Raw genomic sequence first — 23,023 nt, 5'->3', positions numbered from 1 at the left:
CTAACGGCTATTTACGGCAAAGACTCAGTTATCCAAATTAAGGTTAATTAACCTCCATAAATCAAATTAGTCTAGAGAAAAAAATCAAATCATTTAGCAGTCATAAGGTTGAAGAGGATTAATCAAATCAGGACTTAATACTCCACACCATGGTTATTTAAAAAATTATTTTTACTCAAAACAAGCCAGATATTGATATAGTAGTGATGGCAAAACTGTCACCCTCATTGCAGTCAGTGATTCCCAGTTCCTCCACAGGGTGCACTGTGCAGAAGTCCTCGTAGGTGTTGATCTTTTGAAAGTCACAGATAGAGCAAAAATGAATCAATCTGTGACTTTCAAAAGATCAACACCTACGAGGACTTCTGCACAGTGCACCCTGTGGAGGAACTGGGAAATCGCTGACTGCAATGAGGGTGACAGTTTTGCCATCACTACTATATCAATATCTGGCTTGTTTTGAGTAAAAATAATTTTTTAAATAACCATGGTGTGGAGTATTAAGTCCTGATTTGATTAATCCTCTTCAACCTTATGACTGCTAAATGATTTGATTTTTTTTCTCTAGACTAATTTGATTATGGAGGTTAATTAACCTTAATTTGGATAACTGAGTCTTTGCCGTAAATAGCCGTTAGTTTACTAAAAGCTTTGAAGCATTTTTTTCATCTTAGCATCTCTGACCATTAAAAATATTTTGGTATTGCGCACAAGCAGTTGCTTACAATTTTCCTTAATCAAATTTTAAAAAATTGCTTGGAATGCGACTTTTGTTTTAGCAATTGACCATCAAGTTTGAAGTTGTCAATGTTTTTCCTTTGGGACGTGATAGCTGATCTTTGTGTTATTGGGTAGAGAAGGGTGAAATTGGATTGGGCCCTACTTCAGATTGTTGGCTAATGGCCCCTACCACAAAATTTAAAAGCGAATGAAAATCAATGAGAACAGCACTTGGATTCTGCTGCAATGAACTAGCATCTTAGTGCTTGCTGTCTAATTGTGGAGTATTAAATCCTGATAAGAATTCAAACAATTAGAGTAGATGATGAATTTTATTAAAAAAGTAATTGATCACAATGGAGAAATTAGGTCAGGTCCTGAGAGGTTATTCAGCAGCAACTATGAACTTAATATCCTACTCTTAAAAAATCCAGTTACACAGTCAACAAGATGCAACTATTTTTCCAAGGAATTTTACACAGAAAATAGAGCAAAAATGAACATTTGAATCAATCTGTGACTTTCAAAAGATCGTCACCTACGAGGACTTCTGCACAGTGCACCCTGCGGAGGAACTGGGAATCGCTGACCGCAATAAGGGTAACAGTTTTGCCATCACTACTATATCAATATAGTAGAACCCGATAAAAATGATCAATTGTCAAGCAATATACAGAGGGAAACTCAACAATGAGACTGCCCGTAGTTTAAAGCAAGACTTTGCTATGGGTCTGTTTATGTGCTCTACCTTGTGATTTCATTATTTACAAATCATTGCCTTTTGGAGTGACGCTTGGCTTGTTAAATCCTGGGACCAGAATGCATGATGTAAAAAGGCTTAAGAAGGATAGTTAGTCAGCTTCTAAGTTGGAGAAAAGACAGTGAGCTGAAAACCATGACTACATATCTACACAAGTCCTTGGCACTACTTGTAATGTTTTTTAAGGTGACACTGTTTTTTAATGTGCTGTGCATAATATTTTTTGTCTTTTGACAACATAGAGAGTGGGAATTACCGAGCAACCCGCTGTTTGTTTCGTGGCAGTAGGAGGTGGCCTGCCATTGACCAGTGCATAATCTTCTGGTCTCGGTCGTCAATGGGATTCCCTGTTGAGTGCGCTTCTGGCTGCCAGGAAACCTGCATGGGGGTGTGTGAGAATACAGCAAAAATGAATCAATGTAAAATTCCTTGGAAAAATAGTTGCATCTTGTTGACTACGTAACTGGATTTTTTAAAGAGTAGGGTTTTAAGTTCGTAATTGCTGCTGAATAACCTCTCAGGATCTGACCTAATTTCTCCATTGTGATCAATTAATGTTTTAAAGTTTATTATAAAATTCGTCATCTACTTTACTCGCTTGAATATGACCCAAGTTTTATTGGGGAGCTTGAAAGTGTATTACACAAATTCTTTTCTTGATTCATTCAAGGTATGTGCTTCTTTGGTTAGGCCAGCATTTATTGCCCATTCCTGGTTGTTCTTAAGGTGATGGTGGTAAGCTGCCTTCCTGAATTGTACATGTAGACACCCAATGCTGTCAGGGAGAAAGTTTCAACATTTTGACCAACAGTGAAGGAATGGCAATATATTTCCAAGAAAGGGTCGAGAGTGACTTGGAGGAGAACTTCCAGGTGGTGTTCCTCCCATGTATCTACTGCTCTTCTCCTAGCTCGTAGAGGTTGTGGGTCTGTTAAGATGCTGCCTATGGAGCATTGGTGAGTTTCTGCAGTGCATCTTGTAGATTGTACACTGCTACTCTGTGTCAAGTGGCAGGGGAAGTGGAGATTTGCGGATAGGATCCCAGTTTGTTTGTCCTAGATGATGTCAAGCTTCTTGAGTGTTGTTGGAGCTGCAATCACCCACGCAAGGGGACAGCAAGTGGTCAGGAAGGCGAATGGGATGCTGGCCTTCATAGCGAGGGGGATTGAATATAAAAGTAGGGAGGTCTTGCTGCAGCTGTATAGGGCATTGGTGAGGCCGCAGCTGGAGTACTGTGTGCAGTTTTGGGCGCCGCACCTGCGCAAAGATATTTTGGCCTTGGAGGGAGTGCAGAAGAGGTTTACCAGGCTGATACCGGAGTTGAGGGGGTTGAGCTATGAGGAGAGGCTGAATAAACTGGGCTTGTACTCGTTAGAGTTTAGAAGAATGAGGGGAGATCTCATTGAGACGTATAAGATGATGAATGGGATGGATAGGATAGAGGTGGAAAGACTCTTCCCGCTCAAAAAAGACAGTAGGACTAGGGGGCACAGCCTCAAGATAAAAGGGGGACGGTTTAGAACAGAGTTGAGGAGGAACTTCTTCACTCAAAGGGTGGTGAATCTCTGGAATTCTCTGCCCGTTGAAGTGGTGGAGGCTGCCTCGCTAAATATTTTTAAGATGTGGGTTGATGGGTTTTTGATAGGAGAGGGGATTAAGGGTTATAGGGAGAGGGCGGGAAAGTGGAACTGAGCAGCGACAGATCAGCCATGATCTTATTGAATGGCGGGGCAGGCTCGAAGGGCTGGATGGCCTACTCCTGCTCCTATTTCTTATGTTCTTATATCACATTCTTGACTTGTACCTTGTAGATTATTGACAGGCTTTGAGAATCATAGGGGAATTACTTGCCACAGGATTCTGAGCCTCTGACCTGCTCTTGTAACCACAGTATTTATATGGCTAATCCAGTTGAGCTTCTGGTCAATGGTAACCATCTAGGATGTTGACAGTGAGGGATTCAATGATGGTCGTACCATTGAATGTCAAGGAGTGATAGTTAGGTTCTCAGTGACTGACACTGTGTGGCACAAATGTTACCTTCCATCTGTCTGCCCAAGCCTGAATATTATCCAGGTCTAGCTGCATTTAAATATGAACTGCTGCAGTATCGGAAGAGTCACAAATGGTATCGAACATGTGCAGTCACCAGCCAATCTCCCCATTCTGACCTTAAAATGGAAGCAAGGTCATTGATTTGGCTTCACCACGTCAAGCATTATTGTGCCTATTCTTACAGCTGTCCTCCTATTTCAGATTTATCCTGGAGCAGAAGGGCAATCCTTCACTAAATACTTCCGACAATCTGCTTCCCCACCATATCTTTAACAGTACAAAAAGCTCAGCATTTCTTTGCTTCTCGGATGCAGGGGGTGGGGTCAGGATTATTTGTGCAGCTGTTTCCACCATGCTTTCTCCTTGCTGTTACTTTCTCTCCATCACGTTTTCTGCTTAGATTTCCTCCTGATCCAGTCATTTTCCCTTATTTTCTCCACAATCTCACCATACTCACTTCTTCCAGGAAGCACAACTCCTTTCTATCTTGACTCTTCCCATTGTTTAGCATGAAGGCAAGGAGGGAAAGCCAAGTTTCCCCTTTCTCTGATGTTGTCCCACCTCCTTTCAAGTTGTACAACTATCAATCCATTTCTAAGCATTTAATTAAATGTTATCATCAGGGCACATCTAACTCTACATTCCCTGTTTGAATCCCTCCAGCCTATACCATACATAATTGCAGCATTGAGACAAAGTCATGGCTGGAATTTATATGATATGGAGATGCCGGCATTGAACTGGGGTAAACACAACACCAAGTTGAAGTCCAACAGCTTTATTCAGTAGCAAATGCCACTAGCTTTCGGAGCGCTGCTCCTTCACAGCATAATAAACCTGCTGGACTTCAACCTGATGTTGTGAGACTTCTTACTGAATTTACATGACAAGGTTACATCCATGCCTTCCTCAACTTCACTAGATATAGTAGATTACACATTCCTTCTCAATGGCCCAGCTCCAGGTTAAGGTTCTAATCCTACTATATCTGAATCTCACCAATGCAAAACTGACAATAGATTCTCTGCCCAACCTTGAGCTCAAATAATCTTTTCGCATCCACATGGATGCTGATGTCAACTTCATTTCTCCAAAATTTGTCCTGACTCAGTGTTATCAAGTCACGCAAGGGTTTTGGACACTTCCAACTAAAATGTTAGAAGATCAAAACTATTATGAATTCCTGCCATGAACTTTGTACCTTTGCCAAGATTCCATTCCCTCTCTCCAGGCAGCTCACTCAGGTTAAGCTTCCTTCAATAAAACAAACATTTCAGTCATTCCAAGGCAGTTCAGAGGTATCAAACATAAATTCTGAGCCAAAAGAGTATAATCGCAGAAGGGGTGAAGAACCTACATGACTGAAAGCAAGATCATCAGATGTTTAATTGGAACAGTCATAATCAGTGCCTTGGCCACAGGTTCATGGCACAGAATGGACAATTTAACAAAAAAAAAATACACTGACTGACCTCACAAAGTGAACCATTCAAAATCTGAGCAATGGAATACTTGTCATTCACCTGAATGGTAGAATCAAAAGTAACACAATCCCTATGCCATACGGATTGAATGATTCTCTGAATTGGTGTTCCTGCCACTGAACTCCCCAGGAACCCCCCTGCATTATAATCACACAAGGGAGCTGGACATTTAGGACCTACTGGACACATTTCAGCAACTCAAGTTCATTCAATAGTCCCTCCTACCCTGCAATAATGGACAAGAGTTGCAATTCACGAGAACACTATCACCTCAATTCTCCTCCAGGTTGTATCATTTGATTATCAAGCAATGATGAATATTGTGGAATTTAACACCGAGCATTGCAAGGGTGGTGACAGGCAGGGTTGAGCATTAAATATAGCCTTGAAAGTGTTACTAACATCCAATAAATAGAAACATGAACGTGGTACAGCATGGAATGGGAAAGACGTGTCTGTTCTCTTATACGCAAGGTAGACACCACTCTTGTGGTCTTAATTCTGAAACTTCATTATTGGGAAAGAACCAATGTAATCTCTCACACACACACACACACACACACACACACACACACACACACACACACACACACACACACACACACACACACACACACACACACACACACCTAGCCCTGGCTACTCACGTAAAACAGTTATTTAGTCATAAGTAGGCTTACATTAACACTGCAATGAAATTACTGTGAAAATCCCCTAGTCGCCACACTTGATGCCTGTTCGGATATACAGAGAGAATTTGGCATGACTAATACACCTAGCCAGCATGTCTTTGGACTGTGGGAAGAAACCGGAGCACCTGGGGGAAACCCACGCAGACATGAGCAGAATGTGCAAGCTCCACACAGACAGTGACCCAAGCTGGGATTCAAACCCAGGGTCCCTGGGTTAGAAGATCAAAACTATTATGAATTGCTGCCATAAACTTTTGTACCTTTGCCAAAACTCCATTCCCCCTCTCCAGACAGCTCACTCAGTTTTAGGTTCCTTCAATAAAACAAACATTTCAGTCATTCCAAGGCAGTTCAGAGGTATCAAAAATAAATTCCGAGCCAAAAGAATATATCGTAGAAGGAGTGAAGAACCTACATGACTGTGCCACCCCGGTATATATAGTGGTTGGTTTGGAATTAACTAAAGGATTGGAGCTAACCTGTGGCCCATTTTTCATGCTGGTTAAAAAATAAGACATGAGTGAGGATGAGAGTGTTCCAGCCAATTTTCTGAATGCCAGCTATTCCTATCTCCAAAATACGCTGTCCCTCCCAAAATAAAAAGGGAATGTGTGTTAAGGAGAGGAAAGGTAAGTAGTATGAGGCAGTTCAGAAAAAGTACCAGAAAAAGTTGATCAAATACAAGCATTTGCATACAATGCACACTCCCATTATCCTCATGATTACTAAATATACATAAAACCACTGAATTATTTTACAGAAATTTAAATTTAAAATATCTGACCAGTATATTTAATGCATGGAGAGCTAGCATCATATAGCAATTTATTAACTGCAAGGAGTCAGCACCATAAACAACAATCCAAAAAAGCTACAACCTCAGCTATTTGACATTTATTTCCCCCATTTAAAGCTTTGTGCAAAAACAAACATAGCACGAAGACGGAAGCATTTTGAAAAAGTATATGCAAATAAATGATCTTCCAATTGGATAATATCCTTGTCTAGTGTGATACACTTCAAAGCATATTAAAAATGCAGCTAGCATATCTTTCAGATTCACACAAGGTGCAACAGGACCTCATATCAGTTTCAGAATCAGGCCAGAGATTCTTCATACACTAAAACCGTGCAAATTAAATGAGATTGCAGCCTCTGTGGTAGTATGAGTTTTGCTAGCAAGCAAAACAGTTGCTTTCTCCAAGAACTTTGAAATACTTTTCACTACCACACTATCCAACAGCAAACTTCTAGAACATCTAGCCAAGTGATCACCCTCACACTTTAAAAAAAACTGTGATGGGCAACACAACCGAACCCAATCCTCAACTGAATGACACATTTTCTTGTGGGAGTTTGGATAGTTTGGAGACTTCTCTTTGTTTACCCAGGGTATTTCTTCCTCAATCTGAATGCAATTTACTAAAATCAGACAGGAATAAACCCTCTTCGCCAAGACTTTTTTAAATTAATGTTTTGAATATTTTTCCATTTTATTCAAAAATGCCACAGGCTCTCAAAGATTGTTATAGTACAGTAGGATCATTTTCAAACAAACACAAGTAGGAAGAGAGCAGAAAAAAAAGGAAAGTTTAGATTATTCATTGTACCCAGTGCTTCCACAGAAGTAATAAAAGGATACATCTAAGGGTGGAGAAGGAGGGGTTTAACACTGCTGCCTCACAGCTCCGAAGACCTGGGTTCAATTACAGCCTTGGGTGACTGTCTGTGTGGAGTGGGCCGGGGGTGGTGCGTAAGAGGCCCTGGGCACGATATGCTGTCAGAATCAGGCCAAATGGCCTCTTCTACACCGCAGAGATTCTATGATCTTAATACACAAATTTTTAATGCTCCTTTAGAGCCAGGTAACTGCAACTTAGGTAATTTTAAATACGTTTTCTTCTTATTCAGAACAGAAAGAACTAAATGACACATAAATTAAAATTACCTTAGCTAACAATAGGATAGGTAGCATTTGCAGAGAATAAAGTAACCGAGACAGCACACCCAATCAGCAAAGCGATAAAATTTTACTTCTTAACCTGCCCAGGAACATAACCTCCGATTTGGCAAAATAAATCAAACCCAAAAAAAGACCAAATCTAGTAACCACATCAATAACAGGAACAGAGACACTCAGCTCAGAAACAACTGCAGAAAGTGAAATTTTGTGCTTCCCATCTCCACTGGATGACCCACAAACACAGGGGTCGCATCTAATGGCCTTGTCAAAGTTTAAATGGTTGAGCAAACAAAAGTGGAGACAGGGGACAGCTCTGCCTTCTATGAAGGCCAAAATTCTCCGACCCATAGCCATTTGTAAGGACCACCACCAATGGGTCCTTATAGAGCAGTAGTCTTCAACCAGTGACATAGGAACTGTCCAGGTGTGGAATTTTGTTGAAAGGTAATGTAAAACAAACTGTTTCATCTATTGAATATTGTTTAAATATTTAAGCCAACCAAAACACCAACTCAATGCTCATGAAAATCATCAAATACTTTGAGGTATCCGTCTTTTGATTCTAAAAACATGAACATTTTAAGCGCAGGTGGCCAAGGAGTGAAATTGAGATGTGGTTTTTACTAGTCACCATAGAAACGAAGCAACAGCATTCCTGTGCTTTTTTATTAATAGTAAACCAAGACAAAACAACCTAGCAGATGCAGAAAAATCTTTTATATCCTGAGAAGACATGGATAAGTTTGTTGTCAAGAGACGATTCCTCTGCTTATTCAATTGTTGATGAACCATCTGGACCCCACCCCCCCAAAAAAAACAAGAAATGTTCAGAGACAGTTTTTTTTTATTTGTTGGGGGGTTGTGGGCACCGTTGGCTGGACTAGCATTTATTTCCCATCCCCAAGGGCCTTTTGAGTGAACCACATTGCTATGGATCTAGAGTCACATAGGCCAGACAAGTCCCTGAAGGACATTAATGCTGGTATCACCACATCATGGATATTAGTGAACCAGAAGGGATTTCACAACAAGTCAACAATGGTTTCATGATCATCATTCAACTTTAATTCCAGATTTTTATTGAATTCAAGTTTCACAAACTGCCATGGTGGGAATCAAACCCGGGCCCCCAGAGCATATCCTAGGTCTTCAAATTACTAGTCCAGATACACTACCACTATGCCACTGCCTCCCTAAACATAATAGTACAGAATGATTTTGATCAACCTTTCCATCCAAAAATAAGATGACCAAACCTCTAAATGTGGCCTTGCAGGTCTTCCACAGAATAGAGAGGCTCACATTAGAATGAGAATTAACTGATTAAAATCCGTCAAATTAGGAAAATAAAGATGCATTAAATCTCCAGAACCTGGACCAAGGTGAGCCCCTCAACCAAAGTTCTAAAAATACCAGCGTGGCCAGAAATCACAATACCTCCTGTAGTGCAAGAGGCAACCAAAATACAGGATCATCTTTGGCATGAAATAGTTAATTCTGGTTTGACACAAATGAAGGGCTGAAAAAAAAAGAGTTAACTCTTTATCCTTGGGAGGCAAATTTCTCCACACATCCAAATAATCCACCAGTTCACAAGCCAAAGCCAATGCCTTAGCTTGCTGTGTCAGGTGGTTTCTCATAACTTGCTAGTTGATAAGCTCCATTACATGGTTACCACCAATCGATGAATAATTGGAGGCCAGTTCAGCAGAGTCCATAAAGACCTTAGTGACAGAGTCTGGGGAATAGTTAGGGGTACCATAAACATTATTGATACATTCTCCCCACATACAGTCACTTGACAACTACATACCTATCCCCTTTGTCTTTCACATTGATATCCCTCAACAGCTAGTCAAGAAAGAAGCAAACAGAAAAAAAAACACCTGCCCCACCCAGTCCCTTGAGTTTGAGGTGCTCCCCATCATCAGATGAGATTCCTGCAACAGAGTTACGTCAACTTTCTCCTCTAAGAAAAAATTTTTTTTCTTTTAATATGGTGATGAATCCCCTAAATATTCCAGTTACAACCTTTTTTCTTCAACTATAAAAATTACAGGAAATTAGTGCAGATAAAATGGCAGTTAAACTACCCTGGATTTTCATGGCACACTTGGGCGTGTACAAAGAAAACATTCCCCATCCCAACCATAGCGGAGGCACTGACTATACGTTTCTTCCCAGGATTGTATAGTCTTTCTATACCATAACAGGCAATTAAGCAAAGATTCTCTAATCCCAAAACAAATACATGAGCTCATAAGTTCTGGCCCTACTCACTACCTTCATATTAAGATACTAATTATTTGCCCACCTCTCTGCAATGGTGTTACTCATTTTTATCATAACTGAAATAAAGGATATGTGGTGAAAGTATCCACCACGATATATACATCACGGTTATAAGACAAGAAAATGGAAAACAACCAGTCGCACAGCCCTAATATCACACTACTTACTGAAGAACTAGTACATTGTAGGATGAATTCCATTAAGGATAACTGAATGCACCCGGATGCATCAATCTACCAGAACAACAAGCAAAAATTCACTCATACACTCATAGGACTGCCTCTACCAATGCGACAACAAATCATGCAACAGGGTCAAATAGGAGATGGAATTAAAGAAAACACATTACCAAGGATTGACAAAACTGCAAAATATGACCCTAAACAGGATGGTCAGCAAAATTCATCTCAGAATGAGGATCGTACTGGATTTCTGCTATCCATCCTTATAAGTTATAACAAGAACAATTAAGAGATGAAATAACAGAGAGATTAAGGATAATAAATGTCCTCGGACTCGAGCAAAAATTCACTAGCATACTCTCTCAGAATCGCTCCGATCAATGTGATAAATTAGGCAATAGAATCAATTAAGAGATTCAATTCCAGGAAATATGTTCAAGGATTAACGTCAAACTGCAGAATATGACTCCAAACAGCATAGGTAGTAGAATTTACCTCATGGCTCAGTCCACAGGATTGTCTCCGCCAATATGAAAAAGTACAGTCCAGGATCAAAATAAGAAAATAATTACAGGGAGTACAGTTCAGTATTATCAAGGATATACAATTGCAATTCCGAATCATTGCCTTTAATGGATTCTAAAAGAGCCAAAGCCTCAGCGCGCATGTTGGACATTTTATTGGACTCTGAGGATGACCCTCAGCTCAGCTGGTTAGCGTAGAACATACTGAATTCCAAAAGCCTTCAAACCCTTCCTGATCACAAAGGTTTTGCGTTTTTGTGGCACTGCCGCTGCGAAATCCTGGAAGAACAAGTTTTCCCATCATAAAACTAAATCCCATCAAACCTGGCAACGTCCAAAATGCTCCCACCCTCCCTGAAATTATGGAAACCGCGAATAATAGGATAGGATACTAATGTCCACAGCCTAAGACCCAGGGATAACCATGTGCTCCTTCAAGCTTGATCCATCCTGCTTTCCTACTGAGGTTAAATTTGTCAGTCAGCCTTCAAAGAAATTTAACCGGGACTCTGCCTTCAACTGTAATGGTGGCCATTACAGAGCTTGGATGTCTCAGGGTCAGGACTGGGTACTTCAGGTGCCAGGATTCAGATGCTTCAGGAAGGACAGGGTTGAGGGCAAAAGAGGTGGTGGAGTGGCACTGTTGATCAGGGACAGTGTCATGGCTGCAGAGAAGGAGGATGCCATGGAGGGACTGCCTACAGAGTCATTGTGGGTGGAAGTTAGGAACAGCAAAGGGTTGATAACTTTGCTGGGTGTTTTCTATAGGCCGCCCAATAGTGACAGGGAAGTTGAGGTGCAGATACGGAAACAGATCCTAGAGAGATGTAGTAATAACAGAGTTGTCGTGATAGGAGACTTTAATTTCCCAAACATCGACTGGAATATCCCAAGGGTAAGGGGTTTGGATGGGGAGGAGTTTGTTAGGTGTGTTCAGGAGGCGTTCCTGACACAGTACATGGATAAGCCTACGAGAGGAGAGGCTGTACTTGACCTGGTGCTGGCTAATGAACCAGGACAGGTGACGGATCTCTCGATAGGAGAGCATAATTCTATCTCCTTCATGATAGCATTCGAAAGAGATAGGATCAGGCAGGCTAGGAAGGTGTTTGTCTGGAGTAAGGGGAAATATGAAGACATCAGGCAGATAATTGGACAAATAAACTGGAAGGAGGCGTTCTTGGGGAAGAGTACAGAAGGAAGGTGGCGGATATTCAAGGAATGTTTGACTGGAGCTCTGCATGATAACGTTCCGATGAGAAGGAGGTGGTTTTGGTAGGGCGTGGGAACCGTGGTGCACGAAGGTTGTGGTGAACCTAGTCAGGAAGAAAGGAATGGTGTATAAAAGGTTCAGAGAGCTAGGAGATGTTAAGGATCTAGAGGAGTATAAGGCTTGTAGAAAGGAGCTTAAAAAGGAAATTAGGAGAGCCAGAAGGGGTCATGAGAAGGACTTGGCAGGTAAGATTAAGGAGAATCCCAAGGCCTTCTATAAATATGTGAAAAGTAAAAGGATGAGAAGAGAAGGGATAGGACCTATAAAAGGTGAAGGGGGAAAAGTCTGTGTGGAAGCCGAAGAAATGGCAGAGGTGCTTAATGAGTACTTTGCCTCGGTATTCACAGTGGAAAGTGATCTGGGAGGTTGTACTACAGGTTTGCGGCAGTCTGAAAAGATTGAGTATGTGGATGTTAAGGAAGAGGATGTGTTAGAACTTTTAAACTCTATCAAGATAGACAAGTCGCCAGGACCGGATGGGATGTACCCCAGGTTACTGTGGGAGGTGAGAGAAGCGATTGCCGAGCCCCGGTGATGATCTTTGCGTCGTCGATGGAGACGGGAGAGGTTCCGGAGGATTGGAGGATGTGGTTCCTATTTTCAAGAAAGGGAACAGGGATAGCCCGGGAAATTACCGACCGGTGAGTCTGACCTCAGTGGTTGGTAAGTTGATGGAGAGGCTTCTAAGGGACAAGATTTATGAGCATTTGGAGAAGTTTAGAACAATCAGAAATAGTCAACTTGGTTTTGTCAAGGGCAGATCGTGCCTTACGAGCCTAGTTGAGTTCTTTGAGAACGTGACTGAACACATTGACGAAGGAAGAGCAGTAGACGTGGTTTACATGGACTTCAGCAAGGCATTTGATAAGATCCGCCATGCAAGACTTCTTGAGAAGGTGAGAGGGCATGGGATCCAGGGGGCTTTGGCCTTGTGGATCCAGAACTGGCTTGCCTGCAGAAGGTAGAGAGTGGTCGTGGATGCATCTTTTTCTGCATGGAGGTCGGTCACCAGTGGAGTGCCCCAGGGATCTGTTCTAGGACCCTTGCTGTTTGTCATTTTCATAAATGACCTGGATGAGGAAGAGGAAGTGGAGGGATGGGTTAGTAAGTTCGCAGACGATATGAAGGTTGGTGGTCTGGAGGGATGTCAGAAGTTGCAGTGGGACATAGATAGGATGCAAGACTGGGCGGAGAAGTGGCAGATGGACTTCAATGCAGATAAATGTGTAGTGGTCCATTTTGGCAGGACCAATGGGATGAAGGAATACAATATCAAGGGTAGGAGTCTTAGCTGTGTTGAAGAGCAGAGGGATCTTGGGGTCCGGGTCCATAGGACTCTTAAATTGGCCTCGCAGGCGGAGGATGTGGTCAAGAAGGCGTATGGTGTACTGGCCTTCATTAATCGAGGGATTGAGTTTAGGAGTTGGGAGGTAATGCTGCAACTTTATAAGCCCCTTGTCAGACCCCACTTGGAGCACTGTGCACAGTTCTGGTCACCCCTCTATAGGAAGGACGTGGAAGCTATTGAAAGGGTGCAGAGGAGATTTACAAGGATGTTGCCTGGATTGGGAGGCATGCCTTAAGATAGGTTGAGGGAGCTGGGACTCTTCTCCCTGGAGAGACGCAGGTTGAGAGGCGACCTGATAAAGGTTTATAAGATGTTGAGAGGAATAGATAGGGTGGATTCTCAGAGGCTATTTCCCAGGGCTGAAATGGTCGCTACGAGAGGACACAGATTTAAGGTGCAGGGAAGCAAGTCCAGAGGAGATGTTAGGGGTAAGTTTTTCACTCAGAGGGTGGTGAGTGAATGGAATCGGCTGCCATCGGTGGTGGAGGCGAACTCGCTGGGGTCTTTTAAAAGACTTCTGGATGAGTATATGGGATCTAATGGGATTGGGGGTTATAGATAGGTCTATGGCTTAGTAGGTATAGAAGTGATCGGCGCAACTAGTGGGCCAAAGGGCCTGTTTGTGCTGTAGTGTTCTATGTTCTAACTCTCAGGAAAACCGATCACACAGATTTTCTCCCTTAGTTTTCCAAATCCAGGATACCTGACACACTGTGCAGCTAATGCTCTAAGAATTGTAGCCAAGCTTCAGCTGAAGAAGTGGCATTTTCAACATTGCGCCTTACTGACCCTCTTGCCAGTATTCTGCAATTCATCCAAGTGAACATTAATGTTTGGGCCCAGAGCCTGCTCACCAGCCAGGTCGCCATGTTGAGGGCCCAGCTCCGCCCCCAATGCATGTGACTGCTGCAGGGTTTTCCCAACACTCCCTCAGCATTCTCTCATCAATACTCCCCCAAAAATGTTCCAAGGACATGGTCAATTTATCCTGAACTGTATGCCCCATGCTATAAATTGTGCATCAAGATTAAAAAATTAATAATGCCAAAGCTCTGCATTGCTCCAGTTACAAAGAACTGATGTCATGCAATTTATATCCCTGGCAGAAATAAGGTGTAATACTTTATGCAAATCAGGTAATTTGCACTCTTTGCTTTCTCTCTCTCTATGGAAGGAAAGTTTAAGCTACGTAGTCCAAATCCCAATGTGTGAACCTCCCTTTAAGATTTAATGGTTGAAATATTAACAGTCTCAGGGACCTAGACAAAGGGATACACATCCCTTGCTAAAACCCAAAGTGGAGGAGGTGGAAGTCATGTGACATGAACCTTTAACTGTTGAGACCTGCAATATTGTCTTGCGATACAAAATGACGTCAGTGTAATATTTTTCCAACTACCTAGCAACAGCACAGAAAAGGGATTCAACCCAGGCAAATTACTAGATTCATCTAGATGGTTTCCCACTGGAACCTCTAAGCATTGCCTACAAGACTGATTCATCTCATCTGGAAGTCAACAGTAAAGAAAATTGAATTATTCAGTGTCAGTTTTAAGCCTGTCAACTTGAGAGAAGGAATATTTCATTGAATTTTGATTCTGGATTTTGAACAGTGCAACAATAAGTCTTCGCTCTGCAAATCTCTCTATATACCACTCTTTAATATATGAGTGCATAGGGACTATGTAGTAAACTTTCCTCTCAGTGTAAATAAACTAACCTTCAGGATCCTATTGAGAGTTTGCTGTGGGATCATCAATGAAAAACTGCATCACACCAAAATTGAGGGATTGGTAGATGCACCACTTCTTAAAGAGGCAAGTAAATCAAAATATCTGTTTACAGGCAGCAAGAGGAAAAAATTAAAGTTGTGTAAATTAACGAGCCGCTTGTCTTTTTTTGCTTTATTTTAAAAGCTGGCACGTTTTCTTGTATACGAATCAATTACACCCAATATGCTTTCCCCACCCCCCACATGACTGGCACTGCAGATCAGCTTACATAAGCCATTGCCATCTTTCATCAGAACATTTCTCAAAGCATTACATGTTCAGAAATTCATTGGAAATATTCTTAGCTGCAGTGTGTTCAAGGTCTAACCTCATATACATCAATCAAAATTGGAAAGGACTGATACAAATAAAAATACACAAAAGAATGAATTAAAATCAGGAATTAAAAAGGGAAAAAAATATACAAAAGGAGAAATAGTCAAAGATAGGGACACTTAAATAACTTGTAAGATTTTACAAGGAAGTAAAGAAATTTCCTGGCTTTCTTCAACTATTTATTCACACACCAATTGTTCTTCCTTTCCTTCAGGAATGAGATTGTATTATACAGAAATAACTACTGCTTTATATTAAAACCTCAAACATCAACATCTGGAAAGTTGTGCAATTTAACACTGGTACAACTCTAACTTGTTAATGTAGTTTCTTCCACACCGTGTTACTATCCTCAGCTAAGAAAGCGAAAAAGTTGTTCAGCCTTTCAACAGGTGCAAACAGAAACTTCTCCTAGATTACCTCTTCCCTTCTTGCCACAAAAAAACAAATTGGAAACATTTGTCTAAGGTGAAAGAAGCCAAAGGCTTCAGAGTTTTTTCCATTTGTAGGTCCAATATTGCCTATAGTCATGCTTTAACACAGTAAGAAGTCTCTCAACACCAGGTTAAAGTCCAACAAGTTTATTTGATAGTAAACCCACAAGCTTTCAGAACACTGTTAGTCAGGTGAGTGGACAGTTCTGTCATGCTTTGCCAGAGAAGGCAAGGCACATTAGAGTTAAGGTATGGGAGAAGATGCAAGTTTGGGAGGAAATCACAGGGGTGAGCTGGGGAGATTTGGAGAATAGAATTACACATTCAAACACAGGAGGGAGTTGAGCAATTAAAGTGAGCCAGAGTAGATCAATCAGGATCAAAGAAAGTAATGGGTAAATGAAATAGTTTTGATCAGGATATGAATGCCTGAATTTTGGACATTAACATTTATAGAAAGTGGAAGACCAAAAAACAAAGGACATAAAAATTTAACTGTTAGACAAGTAAACCACGGATGAGAGTTTGGGCTAAGTGATGATGGAGATTAGAGGCAGATAATGCAGCAGTACTGAAAGCAGCCAATTTGGTGATATGTGATTGGTAACGTGGTTAGATTGAAAGGATTCCCAAGATCAATTATGGTCTGATTTAGCTGATCAGAAAAATGGATCGAGTCAACAAGACAATCAAACTTATGGCAAGGACCACAATCTTTCCACTGTTAAGCTGAGAAATATGGTCTCAAACTACTAACAGTCTGATTAAACACAGGAAGTGTAGGTCAAGGGAAGCAAAGGGTCATCAACACAAATTAGAAAATGCCCTTTGCCTACTGATGGTGTTACCGAAGGGTAAATGACATGTAGATCTTTTGAAAAACTGAAGAGCTTGCGCACAAGTTGGGAGGATAGCCTGCAGGCCATTCAGTGCACCCAGGTTATCCTTTTATAGAAATCAATGGTCTCCCCATCACAGCATGCAACTGCTGTAAGTAATTCAGATTTTGCCTCCCTAATCTTGTCTTGTATAAGCACTCCTATTTCCAGTCTTTAACTAATGCTTTACTGATATGTAACTTTGCCTCCTTTCCTTCAACCATAATTTCATCTTCAAATCAAACATAGTAAGCTTTTCTACTCCAAGTATCTTGCATGCCTTCAAGGGGGCCCCCTCTGTTCATCTACCTGCAATGCCAAGAATCAGAAAATCCCTACAATGCAGAATGATGCCATTCGGCCAACTCTCTGACAGAGCATCTTATCCAGGCCTATCCCTCACTCTATCCCCATAACCCCATTAATCTGCCTAACCTACAAATCTTAGGACACAAAAGGGGCAATTTCACATGACCAATACACATAACCTGCACAGCTTTGAAGTTCAATGTTTTCTCCCCCTGCATTAATTAAATTTCCTTGAATTTCAAACATGTTCCATCACAGCTACCATGAGAATTTAAAAATTTGCATCTTCTTAGCAAAGAAGTAGCTATTTACTGGACAGGGCTACAAAAATGTGCATTTGATAACAGTGCCACTTATAAAAGGCATGATGGCATAATGCCTAAACATGAATATGCCAAGGAACTCAAATATTTCCTGGCTTGGGTCACTGTCTGTGTGGAGTTTGCACATTCTCATGTCTGCGTGGGTTTCCCCCGAGTGCTCCAGTTTCCTCCCATAGTCCAAAGATGTGCAGGTTAAGTTGATTGGCTATGCTAAACTTGCCCCTTTCTGTCCTGAGATGTGTAGGTTAGAGGGATTAGTGGGTAAAAATATGTAGGGATATGGGGGTAGGGGCTGGGTGGGATTGTGGTTGGTGCAGACTCGATGGGATGGAAGGGACTCTTTCTTCACTGTAGGGTTCTATGATATTTCTGTACAAGAACGATTGGAAAATTGGAAGGAAGGAAGTGACAATCTATTCCATTCCTAATTCATTATTATGGCTGCTGTGAAGAGATTACAGAGAATAATTGTATTTATTTTGAGATAAGCAACATTTAATTGCTGCCACCCTACTGACCCAATTATTTATTTTTATGTTACATCTAGCAGCATGTGCATGTACAAATATTCTATGATTTCAGATACAGAATCTAGCAAGACAGCCCAGCCCACAGAAAGTCACTCTGCTCTGTGTATTCTGTGAATACTTGTTGTGCTTGAGGTAACATGAGTCAGTTGAACAATGAAACATCTCTACTTTTGCTGCAGAATATCACCAAATCGTGCCATGATCCTAATTCAACAGGTTCTAGATTGCAGTCAAGGCTTGCCATCACAAAATCAGAAATAGTTGAGCTCTTGGCAACAAATGGCTTTGTATTTACATATTCCACCTTGGCAAGGTCTTAATTTCAGTACTGAAAAATCTTATGTTTCTTACTTCAATGTGTTTGCTTTACATGTATTGCAAAGTATGCACAATGAATTAGAAGTGCTTGGCATAGGATGGGCAGTATACTTAAAAGTTTGAAAATTAGGTTAACTGAAATCATTAAATCCATAACATCCTACCATAGATAAATGTCAATGGTTTAATCCAAACATTCTTTAAATGGTTAACATTTAAACTTAATACCTTTCATATAATTCAATTGATCCTAATAAAAACATAAATTTTGCAACCTGTGAGCCTTTGAACCAAGTTTCAAATCTGGATGGCTTGTTTCTTCTGAAACAAGTGTCAAGAGCTTGAAAAAATATTTAAGAATGGGATATAAAGATTAAAGAAGTTTGGATGAAATAAAGTTTGAAGAATGGGATGAAATAGGAATTGTACAGTGCAGCTACCTGAAGGGATTTGATATACAAATTAGCTGAGAAGCAAGGTAAACGGATAACTACTTACATGAAGTGGGGATCAATAGAATTTTAAGTGTTAAAGTTGCAGAAGAGGGGAGTTCAAAATGGAGACATGAGGATAAAGTTCACATGAATGTGTAAAAACCTGGCTTCCAAAGCAGTTCGTTTAAATCAAAGACATCAAAATGGAAAAATGCTATATCAGCAGCTGCGCAGAAAGGAGAAAGGACAGAAGCAGTTATCACAGTAACATCCAGCTGTAAAGCAGAATTTTAAAGCTGCTGATTTGAAAACCTCAGAAAAACTACATTGAACCGAAAGAGATCTCCTAAATGTAAAGATAATTGAGAGTTGTAACTATTTGCTGGATTTAGCTGCTATTGTATAGGATAATTATTTTGAGACAAGAGACATTTCTCAAGAGTTCAGGACATAGCTGGATGGGGAATGGAGTTAATTCCAGAATATATTGTGCACGTAGCCACTGTTATAGTTAGGAGTATCTTTGTTTTGTATTGTGGCTTTCCTTGTTGTGTGTTTTACCTGTTAATAAACTTGCTTTTGAGAAGTTACAACAATACTGAACCTTTTTCCTGACTGGTTTACATTATCTGTCCTCATTCCATACCAAATGGAAAAAAAAACTTAAGAATTGGTATTCCAGGTTATCCTTCCAGGTTTTGGAGTATCCTTGCATCTAACATCAAGGGGCTCTTAACACAAGGATTTGGCAATTTGGTTAAAGCTCAATTAGTTTTGCACAACTCAGAACAGTTGCAAATTTAATTTTCACTCTAGCTTCTGAGTCAGTGTACTGCAAAGGCATTAGTCATCCCGTCAACAATGCAAGTGATTGGAATGCCAGATTGAAACCTGCTAGTAGTTTCAGTGCATAGCAATTTCAGAATTCAAAGCACACAATTTCACAATCTACAGAATTTTAAAACCCAAATTTAAAGATGCAAGTTACAATTCTTAATTTGCTCTTGTCATCCAAGTTTAAATTTTCAAAAAAAGTATCAAGTAAGGTCCACAGAGGACAGCCAACTTTACATTCCTACAATGCTTCCAGTAAAACCAAGATAATAATTTCCAAACATAACTGTAGCACTATAAAAACATACATGTTTATTCACCAGGATTACCCTCAAATGTGAGTATCTCAGTTTTAACTGGCTGACACCTTATTCAAACACTGATCTCTAGTTCTGGACACCAACCAGGGGAAGTATCCACCATCAGGTTCCTTAAAAGTTTTGTATGCTTCAGTGAGATCACCTCAAATTTAAAGACTACAAGCCTAAATTGCTCAGTCCCTCACAGAGCAATCCCCTCATTCCACATTGCAATCCCTTCAAAAGGCAAACGTGTTTTTCCTTGGTAAAGAGACCAAAACTGCATACAGGAATTTTCAACATTCACATCACACAAGTGGCTGACAATAACCATCGCCAAAAAAAAAGTCTAACCATCTCCCCTTACCACTCAATGGCATTACCACTGACCAGAAACTGGATCACATAAATACAGCAGCTTGCCAAAAATTGGTCAGTGGTTGGGAATTCTGCAGTAAGCAACTCATTTCCTGATACTTCAAAGCTAGCCAATCATCTACAAAGGCACCATTTAAGGATGTAGTGGAACACTCAGCACTTCAACTGGATCAATGCAGCTCTAATACAAGCCAGGGCAAAGTAGTCTATGTGATTAGACCCTACCTACCAATTACGACATTCGTTTCCTCCACCACCCGCACAGTGGCAGCACTATATGCCATCTTCAAGATACACTGCCATACTTGCCAAGCCACTTTCAACAGCACCTTCCAAACCTACAACCTCTACACGAGCAAGGTTAGCAGGCACCTGGGAACACCATCACATACAATCTGAACAAGTTATATTGTCATTCCTTCACTTGTCACTTGGTCAAAAAGCCTGGAACTTCCATTCTAACAGTACCGTGGGTGACTAGACCAGATGGACTGTAGCAGTTCACCACCATTTTCAAGGTAATTAGGATTACCAACAATACACAACTCAAAAAACAAAATTAAAAAGTTCCAACATCTTTTTGGTAGTATTGGTCGAGGTAAGGATATCTGGAGAACTTCCTAATAGCTTTCAAATATAGCCAGGAGATATTTAACACCCAGCTGAAGAGACAGAAAGGACCTCAGTTTAAGAAGTTACCCACAATATTACCACATTACGCACCTTTTGAAATTTAAAATTGTTTTGAAACAGATAAGAATGGTTAAAATCGCTTTACAGCTTACCCTAACAATGAAACAGTTTCACTTTCAAAAAAAAATTACAAATGATTTAGCTTCACAGCCAATAATTCTAATTTACGCACAGCCGATGTGAGATTTAGAGAAGTACTTATAAATAAAGTTGACACACCATGCCTTTACAAAAGGGTAATCCTTTCTAAACGCAGAGCGTATTATTTTAGTGTCAATTCTCCCGTTTCCTGTATGAAACATGACTATTAACTTCTGCGCATTTCGACTGTAGTTTGTATGTTTACATGTATTGTGACTTTCAAGCAAGTTAATCAAAAACTAGTTTTCACAATGTGTTGTCAATGTTAATCCGCAAGCCTATAAATGCGTGCTAACTTGCCCCCAACATGATCAGCATTACCACTTTCCATGAACAAGTACAGTTTGATTCACAATACAAACTCGTCAGAAAAAGCTTGCTACAGATAATACAGCAAGAAACTTTTAAGCTGGTTCCTACGTTAAACATTTACCTTCTCAATAGCAGCGTGCAACGTTGAGTTTGTCAAGAGGGTGTTTAAGCAAAAAAAACTGAGTACTCTAAGCAAGATCCGAGCAAACTACAGTCTCCACCCTACAGACTAATTAGCACAGAATTCCTCTGACACACACACCCAAACAGGAAAGGTCGCATGCGAAAAATGAAGTGGATTCTGAGCTGGATTCTCCACCCAATGCCTGATCCCGGAACCAATTCGGGTAAATAAGCATTCCTAAAATAGTGAAACAGCATTTAGACAATGGAGCTGCAATGGTTTGTCTCCGAGTTAATAAGAATCCCATCAAGTCCTTTTTCAATCCCACATTGATTTATTTCAGCTTTTTTTTAAAAACACACGTTGTTTCAAAGCCAACGGTTATTGAAACTAATCATTTGGTTTGATGTTCTTTTCCCAATGAGTTCTTACGGATCAATTCGATCCGCATTGCTTTTCCAAGAATTGATTCTCGAAGACCTGTTTTTACATGCCTCCAAATGTTTCCATAATCACTAAAATAAAAGGCTTTCAACCTACCAACGAGAGCATCTTCCACGTTTGCGGTTAAATGCTCTCCTAGCTCGTTTTACCAGAAAGTGTAAATCCCCACTTTATTGTACTCCAACAGTCTGCCCCCTGAATACAACATCTTTACTGTAAGCAAAAGCCGAAAGCGTTTCACAGATGAATGTAAAGGACAACGACCTTCCCCCCTCCCCCCGAACCCCGACACACAGTGGATTTCTTCTTTTTACATGATAGATGGGTTCTAGATATTAGCCTTTGCCAATATCCCATATAACCGAAAAGTGTAACCTTTCGATTGTCCATTGCCCTGATCTCCTCACTACCGTGAGCCTCATCACTTGACACAACCCAGATTAGGAACTGAGTAGGGCTTCAACCCTTGACCATGAACGGTTTGAAACGTCAACACTGCACAGAGCAGTTGGGCAGCGTTTAAGAAATTGTACTCCATTAGGAGGACTTTCAGAAAAAGAGATCGTTTAAAAACGGTATGTTAAAAAATAAAACGAAAACAGAAAATGCTGGAAATAACTATTCTGACAGTATATTTGGAGTAAGAAGTTTCACAACACCAAGTTAAAATCCAACAGGTTTTTTGCTAGCAAACACCACTAGCCTTCGGGACGCTGACCCAAAATTCTGACGAAGGGGCAGAGCCCCAAAATCTAGTGGCCTTTGCTACCAAATAAACCTGTTGGACTTTAACCTGGTGTTGTGAGACTTCTTACTACGTTCACCCCACTCCAACACCGGCATCTTCACGTCAGTGTATTTGGCGACAGTGCTCACACAGGCCTGAAACGTTGTGTTCGCTCCACACATGCCTTCAGCCCTGCTGAGTATTTCCAGATTTTTCTGGTTTTACTTCAGATTCCCAGTACTTTGCTTTAATGTTAAAAAGTAAACACTGCTAGCATTGCTGTGGAGAAAAGGAAACGTTATTAAGATCAATATTCAAGTGAGCACTAGTGAAAGTCACAATGTATCACTTACACATTCACTGTTGCATTATCACAGAAAGTAAGGCTGGGGGAGCTTATTTAATTCCCACAAACATGATTAACATCTCCACTAGATTGTGGGT

At 40.7% G+C, this 23,023-nt stretch overlaps 1 protein-coding gene across 6 annotated transcripts in view; it reads right to left on the bottom strand.

The window, feature by feature from the left end:
* Window positions 1–21,534, bottom strand: part of sytl2a (synaptotagmin-like 2a) — a 126,261-nt gene extending 104,727 nt beyond the window's left edge. For 4 of the 6 annotated variants that reach the window (XM_080197051.1, XM_080197052.1, XM_080197057.1 and 1 more), the window contains exon 1: window positions 21,406–21,533. The gene's annotated coding sequence lies outside the window, so the exon portion shown is untranslated. Of the gene's footprint in view, window positions 1–21,405 lie in introns of all 6 variants that reach the window. The other 2 variants (XM_080197053.1, XM_080197058.1) reach the window with 2 other exon arrangements.
* Window positions 21,535–23,023: the final 1,489 nt, after the last annotated feature.

This window comes from Carcharhinus amblyrhynchos, chromosome 10 (assembly GCF_965287045.1).
Source record: "Carcharhinus amblyrhynchos chromosome 10, sCarAmb.v2.hapA, whole genome shotgun sequence".
NCBI classification, from domain to species: domain Eukaryota; kingdom Metazoa; phylum Chordata; class Chondrichthyes; order Carcharhiniformes; family Carcharhinidae; genus Carcharhinus; species Carcharhinus amblyrhynchos.
Note: the sequence above shows the minus strand (reverse complement) of the source record. Positions and strands in the feature narration are given on the sequence as shown.